The sequence below is a fragment of the Gymnoscopelus microlampas genome, assembly GCF_963454915.1.
Source record: "Gymnoscopelus microlampas genome assembly, chromosome: 16".
Taxonomy (NCBI): domain Eukaryota; kingdom Metazoa; phylum Chordata; class Actinopteri; order Myctophiformes; family Myctophidae; genus Gymnoscopelus; species Gymnoscopelus microlampas.
Window position 1 is genome coordinate 11450981 of NC_139953.1, and position 23992 is coordinate 11474972.

The 23992-nt window shown below is 43.1% G+C and overlaps 1 protein-coding gene across 1 annotated transcript in view; it reads left to right on the plus strand.

Moving 5' to 3' along the window:
- Positions 1-22115: 22115 nt before the first annotated feature.
- cd109 (CD109 molecule) overlaps positions 22116-23992 on the plus strand; it is a 45413-nt gene continuing 43536 nt past the window's right edge. Inside the window, exon 1 of the mRNA XM_084082056.1 lies at positions 22116-22154. The gene's annotated coding sequence lies outside the window, so the exon portion shown is untranslated. The remainder of the gene's footprint in view (positions 22155-23992) is intronic.

The following is a 23992-nucleotide window of genomic DNA, read 5'->3' on the forward strand; positions in this document are numbered from 1 at the left end:
TCATCTGTTTTCTGAGTTTGGTGTTTTGAGTTCCTGTGTTTGGGTTCTACCTTGACATAAATTAGTATCACTGCACATCGTGTCACGTAGCCCACCAAAAATAGCAGAGCTTGTACATCTGCTATTTTCAGAGAAGTCTGGATTTTAAGAGTTAAAGGCCCACTCCACCAAAATGATGTGTGAATTAATGTGTTTTTTAAGCTTAACTACAAAACCCTGCCGGTGTCTTGCACTCTGCACACCTCTAAAGCATTAGTATTGTCATCATTGCTTTGATGTCAGGGCACAGCACACTAACACAGGACATTGTGTGGTGTGATGTCATGGAATCAAAGTCTAATCAAAGGACATAAATCTACGTGGCTGTTCCACCTTGGTCTGTTGTCCAATCAGAGGCTGAGCAATATGCATACAAACCAAGTGTTTTTGCTTGTCTTTGACAAGAAGCAAAACATGAAATTGATATATTTACTATATTTACTAGTTGGGACCCAAAGAAACTGTCTGTGACCCCAAGGAGGTCACGACCCTATGCTTGGGAAGCACTGCCATAAGCCTTACCGAACAGCTTGGCCTGATTGGATAGTTCTGGTCCATACTTTCCTGTGTCATGTTACATGACAGAAAATCAGGCGATATAGATTCTAATCAATATTACGATTATTTCAGACTTTGTCCTCGATCATTTTTGCATTCCACCATTGTACTGTACATCCAAAGTATAATACAGAGCCTAAGACCAATCAATTCAGCTTATTAAAATCTATTGGAATATTTTCACATAGATGTCTTGATATAATAAGAAATTAATTAATAAGAAAGATTCCCCTGCAACACTTTTTCATGTTTTGGTCCTGTTCTAAAATTAACTTATACTGGACAAATATCTTTGAAATCATGTCTGAAATAATTTGAAACTAATGTACAAGTATGCCCTCTTGTGGCTCTATTTGGTGTGACACCATCAGAAAACAATATATCCTGGCCTTTGCAACTTTACTTGCAAGGGAACATAATACTGTTGCAGTGGAAAGATATTTCTCCAGGATTTTGTGTAACTGGAAATAATTAGTTTCACACTGAAGGGGATTTTTTTTTTCCACCTGGAGGTCATTTATTTACAGAATCCAGACCAACATGAAATTATGGACTGATGTTTACTGACCAACTGAACAATGTTCCTGACCTGCATGCAGTGTTTGAAGGTAAGTACATGTACTCAACTACTGTACTTAAGTACAATTTTGAGGTATTTGTACTTTATTTGAGTATTTCCTATTTCAAATACTTTTACTACTACTACACTACATCTCTGAGGCAATACTACTTATTTAGTACTTTTACTCCACTACAAAATTATTTGAAAACTGTAGATTTTGATTATTACAAAACATATACATTAACTACTTCAGCCCTGTATACATTAAGGCCATTTGAAAATAGCCGATCTACAAGCTCACAGTGCGACGCATTGTGAGCTTGTAGATCTGCCATTTTCAAAAGATTTTTATACATTTGAAAACTTGAAATGTGACATTCTGCTTATGAAGTCATTTTACTTTCCGGACTTTTACTTGTAACAGAGTACTTCTACATTGCAGTATTGATACTTGTACTTAAGTAAAACATTTGAGTACTTTTTCCACCACTGCCTGCATGTTTATGTACCAAAACGAAATCATAAGTATGATTTTTGTGACCCCGCCCACTCCACTGAGTGGACTGCTTCCTGCTTCACAAAGCTTCAGTTTGATAATCAGGCTAACATTAGGCAGCATTACAGGCAGATAAATGTAAACATGACGTCCTGCACAAATCATTGAGTCATTTCAAAATTGAGATTACTACAGCAAATCAAATAATGTTTACAGCAGGGGTCTTCAACGTTTTCAGCCCAAGGACCCCCTAGCTGAGAGAGACGAAGCAGGGACCCCCATACATTGCATAACATTTTGTTGCAGATTAAACTTTTTCATAGATGGCTTCATTGACTATCATCAGTGCTGTGTAAATTAATATTTTTGGTTCATTACAGACATTTAGGACCCCCTGGAGTAACTCTGAGAACCCCCAAGGGGTCCTGGACCCCCTGTTGAATACCCCTGCTCTACAGCATGAGACCATGGGGCTTGCAGTTGAAAATGTCTATGATTGAATCATAGTTCAAACCTTAAGTTTAACACATCGCACATCAGCTACAATCACCTGACTCATATAATAACCCCGTTTAGAGTTAATTAAAGCAACACTACATAACTTTCCTCTTCTACCCTGGATTTGAACCCTGTTTCCTGCGAAAGTGCTGAAATGTCCTACCTTTGAGCCAATAGAGACGGCCTACTTGCTCGGGGAATAAATTGAATCTTGACCATCAGGTCCGAATTTGTGTCAGAAGCTGTGTCTAGGTGAGACATAGTCTCGCGTAGCCAGACAACTATTCTAATTCTAATCTCCAGATGACCGGAAACATTTGAAAATTGTGGGAAGCAACAGTCTGGCCACGCGAGACTAGGTGAGACATGACCTTTGATGACCCTCTGTAAGACATCCAGGTGATGTCATAGAGAGGGAGAGAGAGAGAGAACAGTGGCGATTCCAGGTGGTGGTCATCACTCCTGAATCCTGATGGCAGAGGGCATCGTAAAAGCCGTGGAAATCTTTGGGCAACACCAGGTAGAAATCCAACAACTGATTGTTCTGCAAGATTAAACATTAGCCATCACACTGCTTGTAATCATATTTGAAATGGGCAAATAAATAGGCAAATAAGTAAACACTGCACTGCCCTAAATGGTCAAACTCTTCTATAGTACATACAAACAGTAACACTAAACGCATGCAAAAACACTAAACGCATGAAAAATATTAACCAGTGTACTGTAAACCATCATGTTAATTTAAGTGTGTGTGCTGGATTCCAGTTGATGGCATAAGACAGAACGAGGGAGAGGGACAGACAGACGCACTTTGAGATTAATACCAACACTTTTCAACATAAACCCCTCTATGTCGAGGCAGGGAGGAACCCAGTGGAAAGGTGGTAACGATCCCACCTCAGAGCAAGAACATCATTAATTCAAGTTTGTGATTCCAGGTGGTAGTCATCACTCCTCATGGCGGAGGGCGTCGTAGAAGCCGTGGAAATCTTTGGGCAACACCAGCTTAATTTCTTGCAGGTTTTTGAACTTCAGCGCCTTAATGGTGTGCTTGGAAGTGTACAGTGGGGCCACTTTGGTGATGTTGCTCTTCTTCCTCAGAGATGGGGATTCGTAGGGCTTCCAGGTGTCTGAGTGGTTGAGCTTGTACTACATACTGCCATCCACGTTGTACCTAGGATGAATAGAAGTCACGAAGAGAGGGACAATGACAGGGGAGAAAAGTCAAGTTTTAACTGATTACACAGTACTGTATCTTTGAACATAGAATAATGAATAATGTGTATCGTTATGGTTTCCACAGCTATGTAGGTATGTCATTATGTATTCAAATACCTGATTGCTCGGAGGTCATGCACGGTGGGATTCCCAGAGACCTTTCCTGGGCGGATGGATTTGCAGAGGTTCACATGGCTGAAGTTTGTGAAGAAAGTGTGGTCCACATACTTCACATGGTATGGCCTGGGATTGGAGCGAGCTCCCCGGATGGCAGCAACATACTCAGCTGGAACGCAGATGTCTCGGTTCCTCAGTCTTCTCTCAATCACACTATGCACAGAGTCGCACTCAATTTGTGTGTGACCTCTTTCTAGGTACTTCTGTGTCCCCGTCTTCTGTGTCTCAGTCACAGACTTGAGGAGGGCATTGCTCAGGAGCAGGTTTCGATTCTGGTAGCCGCATCCATCACTCCACAGGATGTGCTCTTCATACGAGGGATGTTCTTTGAGAAAGTGCACGATGCATGAAGCAAACTCGTTGGCAGAGATACTAGCTTCACCCTTGTGCCATAAGTAATTTCATGCATCATGTGAAGTCATGTCATAAATGGTGAAGTTATGGACACAGAGCTTGGTCTTGAATGGAGGGATGAGGCTTGTAGCTTGGGGCAGAGCAGGAGCCCCTGTATATCCATGCATGTCACCAAGGTCTTCTCACCTGCCTCTTTGTCCTTCTGCTTCATGGCTCGTGCAGTGTCTTTTCTGATGCAATGCTCCTTCCATGTGGCAGCATCAATGTTCCCGGCCTTGAACACACAGCATGTATCGCACTGGTCTTTCTTCGGGTGAAAAAGGGACAGATTTAAGTCCTTAAACATTCTGATGAACACTTGCCTTGACAGAGCCTGAATGCCATCTTCTGCACTGGAACGAGAGTACTCTGCATGGAGGTGATTGATGGACTTGAACACAGGCTCCAGGTACATCTTAGAGGATGAGGACCTACAGTAGTGTGAAGGAACTTTTGGAAGGTCCAGAAGAAAGGTCTGCAAGAAGTCCACCTCTTCTCTCCTTACCCTCTTCTTCTTATTTTCCTCTGAAGGGCTTTTCCCTCTTCTTCCTATCCACTTAAAAAAAGACCACTGCTTCAAGCCTAGGGTTGACAGGAACATGCGTTGGCACACTTTGAGTCTTCTACCATCTACGACAAGGTGAATGGATGCCGACCTCCTGGATTTCTCTGCTCCTGTCCGCCGTCGCTTTACACTGCTCACCTCTACCAACGACTTCACATAGATCTTCCTGTCACACCAGTCTAATTTCTCCCAGAAGTACTTTTAAGATCTCTTTTCGCTTTGACTCTTCTGCTTCTCTGCAGTGCAGTTTAGTGGACTTGTGGCAGGCTGCAGACTGGCATGACACACCCATTTTCGATTCCTCCTTTAAACACAGACTCTCGATTCTTCCTCCAGAGATATGACTTGCCACTCATTCTCTGCCTCTTCTGTATGTTGTTCTTCCAGGTCTCTGGATTTCTCCTCTTCCCCGGCCTACCCAGACTAGCATCACCACGTGAGGAGTCCTCTTCCACCTCAACTCCTAAATCTGGTTACCAAAAAAAAGATAGAAAATAATTATTGTCATTCAGACTCTTAGTGTGTGAGTGAGTCTCTCTCCTTCCCTGTATGTGTGTGCTTGTGTGTAGAGCCCCCTCGCGTGCACACCTGTGTCTGTGTCCGTGGGTACGTGTGTATGGATGTGTAGTTGAACGAAAAGTTAAATAGCAAACATGCAGCATGCACAATACCACATTACACACGTGTGCATCAATGTGTCCATATTAATAATGATAGTACCTTCATTTACAGATTCAGATTCACCAGGAGAATCACTGTTATGGTCACGTTCAGGTTCGATCAATGGATCTGGGAAAGAAAGAGGAACACAAACTGAATGCAATGTTGACATAATTCAGTGTCGCTAGGATTTTGCATCCTTTGCTCTCGCTGACTTAAGCCTAGTTTTCCACAAACCTTCTTCCTCACTTGAGTCATGCTCAACTCCTCCTCCTGAAGAACAGAAAATAACTATGAAAAGTTCTCAAATTGTCGGTGTGAGGGTCTCTCTCTCGTCATGCAGGTTTCTGTCTGTGAGAGAGACTGAATTCCAACTAGCAAACATGTATCATTCACCACATCATCTGTGTGAATCACCGTTTGTGTTATTTGCCGTTTTAATTACTTGCCGATATGAGAAGCACCTACAGCTGAATTATTTTTGCATGAAAGGTTCTATACAGCGATTAATAATAATAATAATACCTGATGGCCGAGACTATGTTTTGCACCCTGTGGTCACATTTTTTTGACAGTACTCCTACAGATTTTGTCCAAACATCACATACACCGGTACACAATATCTCTTAGTCATTAAACAAAACTTGTCTTTCAGATTTTACTTATTCCATCCTGATTGGCTAAGATTGGCTTCCAAATTTTAAAGGAATGCTCTATTTTGAACAAAATGCCTCAAATCATGAACACAGCATGCGATTTCCATGCACGCACATTCCTACTAGGCAGAGGAAGAAATGCCACTTGAATTTTTTCCAATCAGCCTCATGGTGGCGCTATAACAATTTGTGTTTTTACCTATATCTGCACAAATCTGTGTAAAACTTTATATGTGCACTCCCTAAAGGCCATGGAAAAACCTTTGCCCTGCATTTTTCACATCTGCCTTTTATAGCGCCACCAGGACTTATGTAAAACACATTTGTTTTATATTACTCCTTCAGATTTTATCCAAATTTCACGCAAATCGGTACACATAATATTAGTCATTTGATCCAGACGGATCTGTTTGATTCTTCATATTCCATCCTGATTGGCTAAGATTGACATCTAAAGTTTGCAGGAGTGTTTTGAATGAAATGCCGCAAATCATGAAAGCAGCGTATGATTGCGGTGAAACCTTATCTTTTTCATATTCAATCCTGATTGGCGAATTCCGAACATTTGCTGGCCCACAATAACGTACCTGACCTGGTGGAGACCTGTGCTCCAAGGAGCGTGCGTGCGGAATAATTTCAAGATTATTATTTTGTTCTTGTTTTTCTTATCCCACGATTTTTGTAACCCTTTTTTGTTTGCCCGGTGCCAATTTCCTAAGTGATCCTGGGCGCTACACTGCCCCCACCAGCCTAGGGAGCCCAATGCCGAGCTCATAACTCCTTCAATGCATGAGAGCCAACTGACCTTCTTGTCACCTGACAGGGGGGATGTTCCCGGGTAGGACGTAGCGCGTGGAAGGAACACGTTATTCCCACCAGTTCCCTTCCCCCCCATCAGGCGCCCTGGCTGTCATGGGGGAGGCGGTATAGCGACCAGGATTACTACATGTTTTTGTGAGGGTATTAACTACCCTATGAGACACAGGGAGAACATGCAAACTCCACACAGAGTAGGCCCTTTCGCCAACCCCACCTAGGATATGGGCGCTGATGACGCGGAGGAGAAGAGACGCACCCAGCGCCCACAGCGTCCCCAGGACCTTCTAGCTGTGAGGCGACAGCGCTACCGACTGCGCCACCGTGCCCCTAATAATTTATTTTTGAAATATTTCACTTTAAGTGCCCATGGATCTCCATATATGGGCATAAAAGGGACACAGGCAGACAGACAGAGATCTCCATATATGGGCATAAAAGGGACACAGGCAGACAGACAGAGATCTCCATATATGGGCATAAAAGGGACACAGGCAATTACAGAATGTATGAAAATGGAAATAAAGGGTGCTAAAGTGCTAAAAAAAAAAAAAGGGACACAGGCAGACAGACAGACAGACAGACAGACAGACAGACGGACAGGTAGAACAGGTACTTATTATTCTTCGGCTGGCTTTATTCATCTTTCATCTTTTCATCAAGATCTACAAGGTCCATTGGAACATGCTGGCAGTGAACACGCTCAGTACTTGCTGGTAGTCATGACTGCCAGTTCCCACCTGATATCATGTGGGAGTTCCAACTGCTTCAGACCGTACTGAATCACTGCTAGCTTGCATAATGTCTTAAGACTTGGACTTAAGTCTAAGATGTACAGGCCATCAGTGGATTGGTTGAGTCCGTTGAGTCCTGTATCGTCCAAAGACGATGATACGATCTCCCACCATGCAACAGCACATAAAAGCCCAGCCAAACAACGAGCCTTTCCCCTTGGGCTCAACCCTCGTCCAGGAGGTCTCTGGATTGAATTTCCACAGATCAGTGAAGGTAATGCGGTTGTTTTGACCACCACATATATACAGCTCTCCATTGTAGGTGAAGGCTGAATGACCGAAGCGTGCGTATGTATGCTGTGCATAAGGTGTGCTCAGCCAGCGGTTGGTCTCTGTTTCAAACACTCTGATGTTGTTGTACTCGTTCTGCGCTCCAAAGCCCCCAAATACAAACATCTTTGTCCCGATGATGGTGGCAGAGTGACATTCTGAAAAACACGGTGGAGTGCCTCTGGTGTTAATTAAAGACCAGACCATAATGATGGTGTCCAACTTGTAGATGTCATTAGTGCATCTAGTCCGCGTATGTCCTCCATGTATAAACATATCCTTCCTCAAGACACAGGCTGAGTGGTTCCTCCTCCCCTCTGGAACGGTCCCAGAAGTCTCAGGCTTAAACCATCTGTGGGTGTCTACATCAAATGCATAAAGCATGCTGTAGTACCCCCCTCTGCAATCCCCCCCGAAGATAAAGATATCTTCTATCCACACAGCTGTGTGGCTGTGGCCGGAGAACATGTAAAACATGTCATGATTACGTTCTCCTCTTCCAGGTGTCAATGAGGGAAACTTCTTCCAGCGTAAAGACATGGTGTCAAAGACGTGCACATCCATTTGATCAACGTCGTGTTTGTCGTGTTTGTTGTGTTTGTTGTGCAGTTCAAAGAAGTACACCTTGTGACCCACTGACACAGCAGTATTCCCATATCCCTTGGGTGCATCATCTTTTAGATGCACTGTCCACTGTAACATATTTCACACTTGTAACACTTGGAATAAATAGTGTTGTAACACTTGTAACAATGCAATACTAGTCAAACGGAACTGGTTGTCCGAGTCTCGGACCTGGACCTGCCGCAGTGGTGTCTAGTCAATCTGAAGGTCCCTGTACAATGCAAAGATACAGTATTTGGGTTGTAAGGCCAAATATTCTGAGTTGTATGGAAGTTGCTGGAGTCACCCCTGGTGAGAGCTGGTCAAGGAACTTGTAGGTTGATCACAAATATAGCCTTGAGAAATCACGCCTTGGATGATCCAAACAATGTTATTCTATTGTGCTCGCCAATACTTATATAGGTACAGCAGCACACGTGTGGCACAAAGCTTGGCCAATCCCTGAATCCGGTGGGTTGGATTGGCCAATCAGGGAAGCCAATGACTGTAGCTTCGGCTTTCCTGATAGGCCAACCCACTTATGCCCTAATATGGCAACTTGATTGCCATAGCAATGCCAGCTAAGGCAATTAAATTCAATTAGATACAAATGTATTGCCAAATTGGTGCCAAGTTTTCTCATATACACGTTACATATAGGGGAGAGAGCCAACAAGTCCCACCCCAGGGATCCAGAAGGCAGACTGTGTGCATCCCTGGTGCCACACAGCAGACAGTCTGTTCACGTTATTAGTCTCCGCCAGGAGACTATTCTTTTCACTTTCCGTCCCCCCCCCCCTCGGCCAAGCTAACATTGGTCAAGCCTCACGTGACACGTGATAATACGTTGAAAGAGTGTGCTCTGATTGGCTAGTGAGACGCATGACGTATAGCGGCCTATAAATAGATGTGTCACTTCGGAGCGCTGCGGTGCGCGTTCCGAAGTGACATCAGTGCCATCAGCCGAGCTAACATTTAGTGGTTACATGTCGCCTTTCCGACAGACGGATAGGACACTTACACAGACAGGACGGATAGGACACTTACACAGACAGGACGGATAGGACACTTGCGCAGACAGGACGGATAGGACTCTTACACAGACAGGACGGATAGGACACTTACACAGACAGGACGGATAGGACACTTACACAGACAGGACACAGACAGGACACTTACACAGACAGGACGGATAGGACACTTACACAGACAGGACGGATAGGACACTTACACAGACAGGACGGATAGGACACTTAAACAGACAGGACGGATAGGACACTTACACAGACAGGACACAGACAGGACACTTACACAGACAGGATGGAAAGAGCACGTTGTCTCTTTCAAAGTGAGGTAAGACAGGAAAGGCTTCCCACCTCTGTATCTCATTAGTTATTACCATAATAATATTATTGTTATGATATAGTAACATTTTCTATTTTGGTAAGAATTAGAACATTCCCAGAGAACTATGGTTAAAGATAGGGTAAGTGATTTCCTTTGGTTAAAATAGCACGGTTCTGCTGGTGGAGACTTGTGCTCCGAGGAGCACATTTTCTAGTTTATTATTATGGGGCCAGGCTTCCAGCATGGACCCATATTGTTATTGGCATTATTACAGGGAGCTTTCAGCTCTGTCTCTGTTTTGTTATTCATGGATTCCGTTTCTTCTGCCACTTTTGGCAGTTCTGGCTGAACCGTGCAGGCGCTTTTTATGAAACTCGGCCATATGATAGATGGTCATGAAAAACGATCAAAAAATAAATCTCACAATCTTTCGTCAAAAGGTGGCGCTATAGCACTCAGTTGAAAATGCCAACTTTGAACAGGTACAACTCATGCCCTATTTGACCTACAGCCATGAAACTTCAATGCACACATGCGTCTCCTCATGCTGAACAACTTTCACACTCTGACTTTTGACCTCTGACCTTTAGATCTCCCACCATTTTGAATTATATGAAAAACAGTTCAAACCTATCTCCTCCTGGGATTTTTGAGTAATCTGCACGAAACTTTTTACACATGAACTTTGGACCTATGCCAAAAAACGTTTGCAAAATATTTTCCATAAGTGAAAAAATGAAGCTTTAATGAGCCAATGAATATTGCAGTTTTATGGCAATTATTCATCTGCCCCTAACACATACATGCAGACTTACCATTCTTTGAAACTTTGCAGAAATGTAAAGGGCCATTCCAAATATCACTGAAACCAATCTTACTCCAATTGGTCAAACGGGGGCGCTATAGCAATTTTTTGAAAATTGAAACTTTAAACAGGCAAAAGTCATGCCTCGTTTGGCCGACAGCCATTAGACCTGCTTACACATGTGCCTTGACTAATGAGGAACACATCTATCACGTTGACCAGTAAGCACCGCCCTTAGATTGTCCGCAATCTTGAGCAGTTTGAAAAACACTTAAACCCAGGATTTTTCAGCTATTTGCGTGAAACTGTATGATCAGTGTGAACTCCTTTTTCAGAGGTTCTTGTCTGTTGGTGGCCCCTTGCTTAAATGCATGCCCCACAACCTGAAGGTCACCAGTTCAAGCCTCACTTGGTGCAGACCAGACGTGTCGCTAGGTCTCTACTAGGTCGGGGGCTTAGCCCCGCAGGCAAAAAAAAACTTTTATTTTTTTTATTTTTTTATTTTTTTTATTGGTGGCTTTGGATAAAACATTGGTGGCTATAGCCACCGAAGCCCACCCCTAACGACGCCACTGGTGCAGACTTCATCTAAGTTGCATTTCACACAACATGACTATCAATGAATACATCTGCAATTGTTAAAGATAACATGAAATACTTAATTGAGTGTTTTTTACATACAGCTGATCTACAATCTCACAACTTTTCAGATAGCAATGAGAGTATGTTTTTTCAATGTATAACATACTTCATTGTGAAAATAGCCGATGTACAATCTGACAACTTTTAATGGTTTGTGAGCTTGTAGATCGGCTACTTTCACTAGTTTTGCTTCTGAGGAGATGTACAATTTCTTCATTGGTAAATGGTTTGTGAACGAGTGATCTTTGTGTTAGTGAAACAGGGGCTTGGGTCATGACAGAAGGCAAGAGTTTGTGATCCTCAACAGACAATATCAGCCTGGACAAAGCTATAGCACTATAGGTAGTGTTGCAGCTACCTAAGAGTGCCTCACGATCGCAAGGTTGCCGGTTCAAGCCTCACTTGATGCAGACTCATTTAAGTTGAATTGCAAAAAACATGACTCAATCTATTCCGTTTCCATGGCTCTCTCTCTCTCTTCAATCTATTCCGTTTCTATCTTCAATCTATTCCGTTTCCATGTCTCTCTCTCTGTCTCTTCAATCTATTCCGTTTCTATCTTCAATCTATTCCGTTTCCATGTCTCTCTGTCTCTTCAATCTATTCCGTCTCTCTCTCTCTCTCTCTCTCTCTCTCTCTCTCTCTCTCTCTCTCTCTCTCTCTCTCTCTCTCTCTCTCTCTCTCTCTCTCTCTCTCTCTCTCTCTCTCTCTCAGGGTCGGCAATAGCTGAGTGGTTAGGGAGCCAGAGGCTAACTTTTCAGATAGCAATGAGAGTATGTTTTTTCAATGTATAACATACTTCATTGTGAAAATAGCCGATGTACAATCTGACAACTTTTAATGGTTTGTGAGCTTGTAGATCGGCTACTTTCACTAGTTTTGCTTCTGAGGAGATGTACAATTTCTTCATTGGTAAATGGTTTGTGAACGAGTGATCTTTGTGTTAGTGAAACAGGGGCTTGGGTCATGACAGAAGGCAAGAGTTTGTGATCCTCAACAGACAATATCAGCCTGGACAAAGCTATAGCACTATAGGTAGTGTTGCAGCTACCTAAGAGTGCCTCACGATCGCAAGGTTGCCGGTTCAAGCCTCACTTGATGCAGACTCATTTAAGTTGAATTGCAAAAAACATGACTCAATCTATTCCGTTTCCATGGCTCTCTCTCTCTCTTCAATCTATTCCGTTTCTATCTTCAATCTATTCCGTTTCCATGTCTCTCTCTCTGTCTCTTCAATCTATTCCGTTTCTATCTTCAATCTATTCCGTTTCCATGTCTCTCTGTCTCTTCAATCTATTCCGTCTCTCTCTCTCTCTCTCTCTCTCTCTCTCTCTCTCTCTCTCTCTCTCTCTCTCTCTCTCTCTCTCTCTCTCTCTCTCTCTCTCTCTCTCTCTCTCTCTCTCAGGGTCGGCAATAGCTGAGTGGTTAGGGAGCCAGAGGCTAACTTTTCAGATAGCAATGAGAGTATGTTTTTTCAATGTATAACATACTTCATTGTGAAAATAGCCGATGTACAATCTGACAACTTTTAATGGTTTGTGAGCTTGTAGATCGGCTACTTTCACTAGTTTTGCTTCTGAGGAGATGTACAATTTCTTCATTGGTAAATGGTTTGTGAACGAGTGATCTTTGTGTTAGTGAAACAGGGGCTTGGGTCATGACAGAAGGCAAGAGTTTGTGATCCTCAACAGACAATATCAGCCTGGACAAAGCTATAGCACTATAGGTAGTGTTGCAGCTACCTAAGAGTGCCTCACGATCGCAAGGTTGCCGGTTCAAGCCTCACTTGATGCAGACTCATTTAAGTTGAATTGCAAAAAACATGACTCAATCTATTCCGTTTCCATGGCTCTCTCTCTCTCTTCAATCTATTCCGTTTCTATCTTCAATCTATTCCGTTTCCATGTCTCTCTCTCTGTCTCTTCAATCTATTCCGTTTCTATCTTCAATCTATTCCGTTTCCATGTCTCTCTGTCTCTTCAATCTATTCCGTCTCTCTCTCTCTCTCTCTCTCTCTCTCTCTCTCTCTCTCTCTCTCTCTCTCTCTCTCTCTCTCTCTCTCTCTCTCTCTCTCTCTCTCTCTCAGGGTCGGCAATAGCTGAGTGGTTAGGGAGCCAGAGGCTCTGGTTGACCCAGGTAAGATTCCAGGCCAGGTCAGCAAATGTGTCGATGAAACGAAATTTGTCCCTGAGCAAGACTCTTAACCCCTAATTGCTCACAGGCCCTCATTGGAAACAAGACTGCAAGGACTTTCATGAACTGACCTGTTAAAGGAATTATCATTTCTCTTTCTCTCTCCTGGCCCCGTATTATCGCTGCTTGCAGCTATATTTATTATTATTATTAGGGGGCTAGTCTGGGAGGGTTAGCGTCGGAGCTTGGACAGCAGGGGCGCGGCCACTGCGTTGTGATTCAAATCAACAGCCAATGAAGAAAAGGGGGCGGGATCCACATGCAGTGGGTGATGCATCTAAATAGGATCGACGGGAAGCAATTTCCCCTTGAGAAATTTCGGCCGCCATTGTTGTGTACTGCTGTTTGCCTCTCGTCGGACTTTTTAGACGAGTTGCACAGCTCTCAGACCGGTAAGAGGCGTGTCCGCTCAGATTCAGAGCGTGACGTACATCCCGCCCACAAATACCAGGGCTGTGGCCCAGAAGTTCCTCGCCAGAGCTGGCGAAAACTTCTGGGAACTCAGATTATTAGGGGGCGAGCACGTCAGTAGGTGCAATTTGACTTACAGGCCACGCTGTTTCTATACAGAATACTCTAAGAGGTTATTAATTAACCTCTATTAACCTATAGACCAATTATTTGTTTACTAACATTGAGCCTGGACGCACAGGTGATTGTTTCACGCAATCAATTCCCAACCTGTTTCGGGGTGCACTGGTTTCAGCACACCCCAACCCCCTCTTGTGTGTGTTGGCTAGTGAGACGCGTCCTAACGAGACCTGATATAATGGGTTTCGTTGCGCGCATACTGGCTGCGTGCAGCCAGTGTGACGTCGTCTGTTAAGGGGTCTATATTCATTAACCTCACATAAACAACTTTGTTAACTTATCCTAGAGGTTGCAAACAGCACTATTGACTTTTTTGTGCCGATTCTGTCGGAAGTTCCCAATGGGCAGTAGTGACGGGGAGCATCCGGTGAATGCCGGAATTACACTCAATGTAAGCAGGAAGTAAACAAGGGGGGAAATGGCGTTCGGCCACAGACGGGATTGAAACACTTATTTATTGAAAAATATGGACAAATACAATTCACAAACACACCGGACACCTAGTTAACATTTGATGCAAGCGGGTAAGCACCTTACATCTTGCATTTGTACATGTCCGTAGAAATACGGGCTTTACTGGTGAAATTTCCAGTCTCACTCTCACCAGCCAACACACAAGGGGAGGTTGAATGAACAGAAACCAAGTTACAAAGCTCCCCAAAACAGCTGGGGAATTGATTACATGAAACCGGCACCTGCTACTGCACGCTTGCAGTTTTAATGTTTGTAAACAACAAATCTACGGCTTCTCCTAATGCTATGGACCAGAGCTAGTTTTTGGCCATGATTCCACGATCTTTATTCTAACCCTTTCATTGGTTAAAACGAAAATGGCTGGAGTTTATTTATACGCATTTCCAAAATGACCTGTCTCAATATTGTGCAGGAATGGCTTGTCTTGCTAACTTTCACTGTCACAAACCCACAGTCGTTCATCTCTTCTCCTTCCAATGTAAGTCATCCAAAGTTATTAGCCTAATGTAAGTTCAGTTAATATTGAATAATTGTCCCATACAGGTTTTTTAACAGAGGTCAAATTAACGTTTGCTAGTAACTAAGTGGTCAAACGTTCTTGTGACATTACAGGCTGCTAGCTAAATGCGTTTGTATGTTGTTGATCATCTTTTCTATGGATTAAAGTCCAAAGCACAATTAGGATCAATGAATATAATGTAATGACTGGCCAATTATGTACAGTGTCAACTTGAATATCTGGGTAATATAGCCTATAATGAATGTGGACAGTCCCACTCCTTTGTGCCAGGCAGGCTATGTGGGGCGGGGGACTTTATATTATAATATATTAAGTTTGTATGTAGAATGATGCAACACGTTGTTTTATTGACACTCAGGCGACAGACACTTTCATTTATACATGTGTTACGACCATTCAACCACCAGGGAGCAGCAGACTCAATCAATTGATCAAGGAGAACACACGTCTTATCCATGATTAAAAATACAATACAAAAACGATTATGGTGTGGTTTTAGGCTAACATAAACTGACAGAAATAGCCAAACTTTAATCTAATAACCGATTTGGGCATTGCCCAGAATTCAGGGTAGAACAAGTTCAAATGAGTTAGATTTGAGTAAAATCCAATTGGAGTTAATTTAACTCAAAGGGTGCACAAATAGTCCCAGAACCAAATGGACTGGGTAGTTTAAATATGGGCTAATGATCTGCAAAGGATAAATTAACATGAGGTTAAATAGGGAAACTGCGGCAAGTGTTATTTAAAAAAAGAAATGAGTATGTGCTATGGTTATGTTTTCTAGCATTGGTCAGTCAGTATTAATTATTACATTGTATCACCAGGTGAATCTGGGGTCAATTCAGCAATTTTGCACTACTTCAGGTCTGACGATGAAGAGAACACATTCTTGTGGTATTATTCACTAGTTTGGGGTGATGTTCATGTACACAGTACATAATATGTAACTATTTTGAATTGATTTTACTCTCTCACTGTTGTGCTTCCAACCCAACCAGCTTTAGAATAAGGGTCCTCCACCACATGCACTGCTGGGCTGACAGTGTCACTAGTCACCAAGCCCCTCCTCTACTGCACAAGCCGGATATGTAACAGGTACACACACACACACACACACACACACACACACACACACACACACACACACACACACACACACACATCCACGATCCACGTTCGCTTGTGTGCTAAAAGTGTGACTTTGAGATGTGTTTAACCATAAGTCATTGGGGAGAATATATATTGGATAATAAATGTTTTATCAACGAAGAAGAAGAAGACGACAACTTAACAAATATTTGGAGATACATCAGGGCAAGTTTACTCACTGGGGTCCGCCAGGGATCTGTTCTTGGCCCCCTCCTTTTCTTTCTGTACACTAAATCTCTTGGTCATCTCTGCTCACAATCTGTCTTATCACTGTTATGTCTCCGTCCCCCCTCTGCTTCTCAGGTGGAGGAGTGCATCGCTAGATGTCTGGCTGACATTTCACAGTGGATGTCTTGTCACCATCTCAAGCTGAAGCTAGACAAGTCAAGACCGAGCTTCCCTTCTTCCCAGACAAGTCCTGCCCCATGCAGGATCTAACCATTTCCATAGACAACGCCACGGTGACTTCAGTTCCAACGGCCAAGAGCATTGGTGTGGTACTGGACTCATTCTCATTCAAGGCACACATTTGCAGAGGTCACTAAATCCTGTAGGTTCACACTCTATAACATTCGAAGGATCAGACCCTTCCTCACCCAGGAGTCAGCCCAGCTCCTTATCCAGACCTCAGTCATATCAAAACGTGACCATTGTAACTTCCTCCTTACTGGCCTCCCGGCAAGTGCACTTAAGCCCCTCCAAATGATCTAGAATGCCGCAGCACGCTTGGTCTTCAACCAGCCAAAATGTTCACATGTCTCCCCCCTTCTCTGCTCCCTCCAGTGGCTCCCAGTTGCTGCCGGCACAGATTACAAAACACAGATGTTGGCCTCCAAAGCAACTAAAGGTATGGCACCCCCATACCTTCAAAGCCTGATCCAACCCTACTCCCAACTCCCTAAGTGGCGTAGTTGGCTACTATAGTCCTCAACCGCCCTGTTACGCTAGGTTCATTGTTTACCTGGTATCCTATAGTTTCTATAGTTTCAATGTATGAATTATGTTTGGATTTCATATTGTCTAGACTTACGTCTGCTCGGTTCTTGGTTTACCTATGATCCTAGATTTGATGTGTTTACCTTGCTTATTATAAATCACTCTGGATTAAGAGCGTCTGCCTCATGGATACTTTTTAGTTTATGTCGCATTCCTAAGCCAATCATTTGATGACCGGCAGCGGTTCCGGTAGGAGACACCAAGTGTCTCCTTTGTGTCTCCTACCTAACGGTCCACTGGTCATCAAATTATTGGCTTAGGAATGCGACAAAAGCAAAAGAATATCCATGAATTCAAGTCTCCATGGGCTGACTAATCGATACAAAAAAAGTGATTTTGGGGGTGAACTATCCCTTTAAGACAGTGGTTCTCAAACTTTTTCATGTCAAGGACCCCCAAAATTACATGTATTTGGCCGCGGACCCCCATCTCAAAATATTTTGTTCCAGGGTCCCCCAGAAGCAAAGATTAGAGTTACAAGTGTTCACTTAAAAATATACATATTCAAAGGTTTGCACAAATGTTCACGATTTTTCAAACATATAGCAGATCTACAAGCTCATTGCGCAGCACTCGGTGCCGCACTATGAGCTTGTAGATCTGCTATTTTTGAATAGCCAAAGTATAAAAGGTTAAAGTCACTTTAACCTTTTATACCTTTTATCACAATAATTTCAACCACTTTAAGTGGTTGAAATTATTGTGACGCTGTGTTAACACATTTAGCTGGGGACCCCCTGGAACCCCCCCAAGGACCCCTGGGGGTCCCCGGACCCCACTTTGAGAACCAATGCCTTAAGACACCTCCTGCCAGAGTTAGCTGTGTGTCTCCGCTCGTTTGTGGGTGCCACGCCACGCTCTTCCTCGGCGGGTGTGTGTGTCCACACTAAACGTGTGTCCTCTGAACCAGGCTGGCCTGTCAGGCTTCAGTTTGTCTTGTTGTTGTTTGCGCATCAGCACAGGTGTGTCTCTCCATCTTGCTGTTTAAGCACTCGCCTGCATATACTATATTGTGGTCTTGAACTTGACCATGACCGTTTGTTGTCATTATATCCCCTGTGTGTGCTGCAAACAATCCTTCTGGAGTGTTTGCTCCTGGTGTTTGCTCCTGGTGTGTGGTGCCACTTCACGCACAGAAGGTACGTTGGTGGTCCTCCTGCTCCGCAGTATAACACGTTCATTTCGTGTCTCGTTGGCATTATATTGTGAATGTAAAGCTTGGGCTTTGTTATTTCAGTCGCTTTCTACTGCACGGCCTCCGCCGCTGCGGGCACTGCAAACTGTGCACACCGCCCTTGCAAACGTGGTAGGTTCACTGTCTGTCTCTCTGCTCCTGTCTCTTTGAATTTCAGTATTATTAAATAGTAGGTTAACACGACCGCTTGTTATTTCAGGGCCGGTGACACAACTGCTGCTTTGCTGGGTGTGGCTTCACCGTTCATTGAGAAATGAGAAGGTCTTAATTCTACACACCACTTTGAGTCCTCCCATTCATAAAACGGCCTGCCGTGCCATGGAACAAGGGTAGCCACACGGCAACCGTGCAGCTTAATATTGCCTAATGCCCTGGTATGGTTTAATTTAACAGCCAGAACCATTGTTTATTCATTTCTTTATTATTTGTGATTATTGTTTTGGGTTTATTTAGTTATTTTGTTTATTTTGTGAGACTACCGTGCACATAGGCCCACAACAGACGGCATGCTCTAACCCTAGTAATTGAAAGTTTAATAATATTATATTAATTACTGTTTCCATTACAGGCCTGGTGCTGGGGATCCACGTTGGGAACAGGTGACGGTCGCCCAGTGGTTTCTGCCTTGCTTCCTATATTGTACACAAACTGTGTGAGTGTCTCTAATGTACTCAGGTGTCTTAGTTGAATTAGGTCTATTACAAATATTTCCTAGGGCGCAACTCCCTAGGTGGCGTAGTTGGCTACTAGTCCTCAATACCGCCCTGTTACACTAGGTTCATTGTTTACCTGGCATCCTATAGTTTAAATGCATGAATTATGTTTGGATTTCATATTGTTTAGACTTAACGTATGCTCGGTTCTTGCTTATTATAAGTCGCTCTGGATTAAGAGCGTCTGCTAAATGCCTAAATTGTAATTGTATTGTAGACACAGGTGCTAAGCAACAACAACACTCAAAACTGCCAAAGCATCCACATAGTGCCAATCTGATCTTACATACTATACTATATACTATACTATATACTATTGCTAATATACTATTGGGATGTCCCCCGGATAGATTGGTTCTTCTGTCCCGGTGCGGTTGGCCCGTTTTTGGCCGGGAACCGCCATCCCCTATTCATACTCGACGTAAGACCCTTAAGTAAGCATAAGGAACGGAGGGGGAGACCAAAAAGGGGAGGGGGGATTGGGGGGTTTGTCCGTCGATTACTGTATGTCATCCGTCAGGTTGAGCTCTGTACGTTCACTGCTTCCCTCTGGAGGATGAATAGCCTCTTGTGGCCCTAATCACGCATAAGAAACGTGTCAAACTATGAATGCACTGAATGCACTGACGTAAAGAACGTACAGTTGTTTCGCTTCGGTTGTTTTTGTACCTGGCTGTTGATAAACAGCTGGGGCTGCTGTTAGCACATACTGTAGCTATCAGTACAGTTGTTTCGCTTTGGTTGTTTTTGTACCTGGCTGTTGATAAACAGCTGAGGCTGCTAGATAGCTGTACATTTGCCCTCGTATCGGCGCCTGGATCCCCTGAGGCTCGTCGACTCCTCACAACCAGCCCTGGAGGCTACCTGGCTGTTTTCATGCAGCTGGGGCTGCTGTAGTAATACAGTAGTTTTTCGTCTCTGCGCCTGGATCCACTGATCGGACGGAGCCAGCTCTTCAAAGAGGGTTTCCCCTGAATCGGATCGTTCCCGTTCCCGGCACCGTTGGTCTTCAATTGCCTGGGGCTACCACCCCCTGTCCTCGATTTCGTCTCTTCGTCTCCTGCTCGCCTTGTCTCCGCAACGAGCCGCCTGCCTGCGGTGGAAGCGTCTTGGTTGCTCGGCCACATGCTGGCTTGTTACCGGCTATCCCACAGTTCCCACGTCTGTCAACTTGGCTGATGCCGTTGGGTTACAGTTTCCTCCTGCTCTAGTACGGCGTACGGTTGGTCGCACAAAACACTACTCATAACATTCTGTGGTTGTTTTGTGTTCATTGCATCGTGTCTGCTGCATGCTTCATTGATCGTTGTGCAGTGCATAACATTCTGTGGCTGTTTTTTGTTTTCATTGCATTGTGTATGCCCCGCGGTGAAATGTTTACCATGTTGCCTTGCAATATGTTGGCCGTGCTGATCGTTTCGCTAGGTATGAGGTTGACTGATAAATCTGCTAGCTTTAAACAGCAATGTGACTCCCTAAACTTAAAGGAGTTCACCCAAAAAATTACTTATTTTCTATGGTAATGATAGCGCTTCTATCCGAAGCGCTTTACATTGATTGTGCCATAACCCATTCACACACACATTCATACACCGATGGCGGAGGAAACCATGCAAGGCACCAACCTGCTCATCGGGAGCAATTAGGGGTTCAGGTTTTTCCAGTTCACTCTACCCGGCCACTCTACCCCTGAGCCACTGCCGCAATTCTATCAATTGCACACCATATGAAGCCTTGAATCCATGGATTATTTTTTGTTTTTGTCGCATTCCTAAGCTAATAATTTGATTCCCGTGTCCTACCGGCAAATGTATCCGGTAGGAGACACAAAGTAGATTATTTGTGTCTCCTACCGGAAATACACACGGTCATCAAATTATTGTCTTAGGAATGCCACAAAACCAAAAATAAATCCATGAAATCAAGGCTTCATGGGGTGTGTAATTGATAGAAAATAAGTAATTTTTTGGGTGAACTCCTCCTTTAACACAGACCATCCATAGCTCTACTAGACTTAACCCTGCTAGACCGGAAGGTGACACTTTGATTGACATCATTCTAACAAATGCAGCGCACAAATATGTCTCAGTCGGTGTGTTTGCAATTGATTTCAGTGACCATTGTGCTATTGCATGTGTCAGGAATACAAAGCTGCCCAAAACCAACGGCCTGACTGTTATCAGGCGCTGCTTTAAACATTTCTAGGAACAAGCCTTCCTTCATGATTTGGCTGCAGTTGATTGGTTTCGCATGTCCTTAAACCTTAATCCCATCAATGGATGAGGCCGGTTCATCCATTGATTTTCTTTCACGAACAGTTTCTCTATCTGATGAATAAACATGCACCTCTCAAAAAAAATCAGAATTAAGAACCGAGCAAATCCCTGATTCTCTAGGGACCTGGCTGATTTGATACATGTAAGAAATAGGCAAGGGTCACTTGCAAGAAAGTCAAAATCGGCACATGATTGGCTTGTGTTTCGTGTCTTGATAAATAAATGTACAGTCCTCACTAGGAAGTTGAGATCGGAACATTATTTATCTCTCACTACTGATACCTCCAGTAATCACTGTAGTTTCTGGAGAGTAGTCAAAACCCTTCAACAGAAAGGAGCAGCAGGTCCCCCACCCAAGATTCGGGTTGGCGATTCCTTCATTTCCGACAAAAAAATAAATATAAGTATTCTATACTCCTTAGTGGGGTGGTACATTTGTATCTACAAAGCCATTCTTGGCAAACTCCCTTCTTATTTTTGTTCAAAAATTTGAACTAGTCCAAAATTTGCAAAATCTCAAATCAAATGATTGGATGCGCTACATCGTACCCAATACCAAATCTGAGGCAGGGAAAAAAAGCCTTGCGTTTTTTGGGCCCTGGTCGTGGAATGACCTACAGACCAGATTAAAACTTCTTAAAAGGCTTCTTTGATCCCTCTAGACTATGGTCTCAATGTGATTTTACTGGTTAAATAAAGGTTAAATAAAAAATACAGAGGGAGCGAGCGCTAAGACAGCTGTATATGCACCCTTCATATTAATATACAGTATTCTCTCTTGTGTATTTCACATGTATCCGATGACAACGGTGCTGCAGCCATCCAAGAGGCCATTTACTACGCTCGTCCTCAACAGCTTCATGGTCAGCAAAGACGGAGACGGTCTCGACAAGCAAGCTGGAATGGCCATCGAGGGAGCAGAGGTCCTCATTGATATTCCCTGTGAGGCAAATTGTTGTACCTACCGGATGGGCCTTATCTATTCTATGCAATAGACAGTGGTGTAAGGTAACTAAGTGCATTTACTCAAGTACTGTACTTAAGTACAATTTTGAGGTATTTTTTACTTTACTGGAGTATTTCCAATTTTCAGTACTTTTACTTCTACTCCACACAGATATAAATTATTACATTATAAAACATACATTAAGCACTTTATGGTATATATATATATTTTTTTTTTTAAATAGCCGATCTACAAGCTCACAACGTGTCACATCGCGACACGTTGTGAGCTTGTAGATCTGCTATTTTCAAATATTTTAGTACTTTTACTTTTGGTACTTAAAGTACATTTTGATGCCAATACTTCTGTACTTTTACTCAAGTAAAATTTGAATTCTGGACTTTTTTTTACTTGTAACAGAGTATTTTTATGTTTAAGTATTGGTACTTTTACTTAAGTAAAGAATTTGAGTACTTTGTCCACCACTGCCTATAGTTACAGATAATTTATTTTGGTAGAGATTCTTGGTTTAACCGGGATCCTTGTTTCTTTGCGGCACTACACTGTCTTTCTTCATTCTATATATAAGTAGCTCTGGATTAGACTGTCTGCTAAAAACACTCAGTCAATCACTGCATGATTCTGACATGCGGCCATGATAACCCACTCCATTCAGTGGAACAAAGAGGAAACGACTACAGTACATCTGTAACATTTTTCAGTTTCAGTTTCTCATCACCATCTCTAATGGCTAACTTATGGTTGTATGACTGCATCGCTTGCCAAGAATAACATATCTTCATTCAGTTACTATACTGTATATTTTCTATTATTTATAATCATATGACAAAGTATAAATTAGGCTTAACTCCAGTCCTACCCTCAAAACTTTGAACCACAAGTTAATAGAACATTGTTTAAAATAAATAAATAAAGTTGGAACATAGGTATATAATTATCCATTACCTCATGCAAATAACTTTGAATATTGCCACCAAGATTCCAAAAGGCATTAATCACTTTCATCCTGGCATCCCTATTTTGGGCATGTTTCAAAAATGACTTAAACAATCTTTTAAGAAAAAACACATTTTCAATTATTTAAAATAAATAACAGTAAGAGCCGATATCTACAATGCTTTGCCAAGTGACACGTTGTGAGCTTGTAGCTATTTTAAAGTATACGGTTGGGCTTAAATGGTTAAAGATTTGACATGTTTGCAACAGCCTGTCCTTGGGTCCTGCTTGGGCGAGACTTTGTATTCTCTCTAATGTCATGGGCCTGTATGCATGTATCATGTATCGCTATGTGTTTTGTGCCAATGCACAATAGGCTTTAGGAATATCTGGTTCTTACTGACCTATCTCAACTGAAACGGCACTCGTGGACATACCATAAGTGGCCTCCCCGGGGTGAGTACCTGATGTAAAATGATATTTCCAACCCAGTATTTCTCACACAATAGCCGTTCTGAATCGCTGTCGAAGTGGTTGGAGAGAGGTGCAAACCGAGTCCTCGGGGGGCTCCGTGTGTAGGGTGGGGTTACGTCTCACCAGGTATGAAGACCGGCTCCTGAAACGAGCTGATTGTAAACGACAAGTGCTCCGTTCTGGAGTGCGGTGCAGACAAATGGAGTGGTTTCGGGTGTTGGGAGTCTTTGGACTGTTACTTCACACTGGAGCCCAGAATAACACGACAAGGTACGGAACAGAGATTGTGATTATAGGCAGAGAGTTTCTGATCATTTCTTTATTTCACCTTATTTTCTTTACTTCCATCTTTGTCTGTCTGTCTGTCCTTTTTAAATCAGTGGTTCTCAAAATGGGATCCCGA